Source organism: Suricata suricatta, chromosome 5 (genome assembly GCF_006229205.1).
Source record: "Suricata suricatta isolate VVHF042 chromosome 5, meerkat_22Aug2017_6uvM2_HiC, whole genome shotgun sequence".
In the NCBI taxonomy this organism is placed as follows: Eukaryota; Metazoa; Chordata; class Mammalia; order Carnivora; family Herpestidae; genus Suricata; species Suricata suricatta.
In genome coordinates, this window is record NC_043704.1 from 149208366 (window position 1) to 149209869 (window position 1504).

Sequence of the window (1504 nt, forward strand, 5' to 3'; positions counted from 1 at the left end):
CCACACGGCCTGGGCCGCCCGCAGCCTGCCCCAGACCCTGCAGAGGAGGCCGGCCCGGCCCCGGGGGAGCAGGAGCCCTAGTCCCCCTACCCCACCCCAGCCAGGCACAGGTGCTCTCCGGAGGCCCTTCCGGGAGGTTCCAGAAGACGGCACTGAGTGGTTGCCACGGCAGATGGGATCCTTTCTGCTCCCCTGAGAGACGGGCTTCTAGAACTGGGAGTGTGTTCGTGTTTATCGCAGTAACGAGCTGTCGTTAGCCTGCTCCAGGGGCGTGATTTCTCTGACTTTATCCTTTTCCGTAATATGCTTTCAAGAGAGGCTAAAATAACGACTCCACCTTAACTACTGAAGGAAATTAGAGCAAACATGGTTTTCTCTTCAGGCCCAAAGAAGTAGGCAACTACCTTTGACGAAGTACCTGATGATAATCTAACAATGTCAGATGAATTTCTCAGTAATTGGGTAATGATAAGTATACATTCTAGGTTGAAATTCTAGTTCTTTGGGAAAGACCTGTGGATTAAGAAGGGTTAAGGAGAAATCTGTCAGTTCCTCATCAATAAACGGAAAGCTTTGGCTCTTCATAAAGTTAGGACACAGTGGGCTCATGGAAGTCACTGGGCCAGAGTGGCCATTCCCGGGCCACGCCCTGGGGGGAAGCGGCCTCCTCCCTGTGGACGGCCCCGGGGGTCCACATGCATAACAGCCTGCTTGCCCCAGAGCTCCTTCCAGGGAGGACTGCCGGAACTCAAGTCCAGAATGCACCGAAAGATAGAGTTTCCTAAAAATTAGAGCCATCGAAATCCTGAAAAGCCCGGATCAGTGTGTCACAAGAGCCAAGCAACCCGCAGGAATTTGGATTTGCTCAAGATTGAAAGGATAGGTTACATCGTGTGCAGATGAAAACTGTAGCACAGATTTAAAACGTCTTAAATCTTCACTTACTTAAAACCATAAAATCGTGGCCATCATTTCTGCTTAACTGCCTCGTGTGCGCAGTGCACTGGGAACGTAGCGTACTGATTTCTACCGTAGTTTGCCGTGGCTCTGTAGCGAACAGCCAGACTTAGTGGCTTAAAACAGCACGTTGAGGACGTCACGGTTTCTGTGAGCACAGCCTCACTGGGCCCTCTGCTCGGGGTCTCAGTGGCTGCGGTCAAAGTCTCGGCCACGGCTTTGGTTCATCAGGGGCTCAGCTGGAGAAGGAGCCGCAGGCTCCCTGCAGCTGTGAGCCAAATGCATCTCCTGTGACAGTAGGACCGTGAGGTCCCCGTTCTCCTGCCGGCTGTGTGCCGGGAGCCACTCCTCAGTCCCGGAGGACCCGCATTTCCCTGTCCTGTCCCTCCTCATGGACCGCCACAACGTGACCGCCTGCTTCGTCAGAGTAGGCAGTGACGAGTGTCTCTGCTTCAGTCTCTGACTTCAGGGGCAGCTGTGCCCCCTTTTTAAGGGGCTCTTGGTTGATTACGTCCAGGTGACTCAGGATGATCTCTCCTTGGGCTAA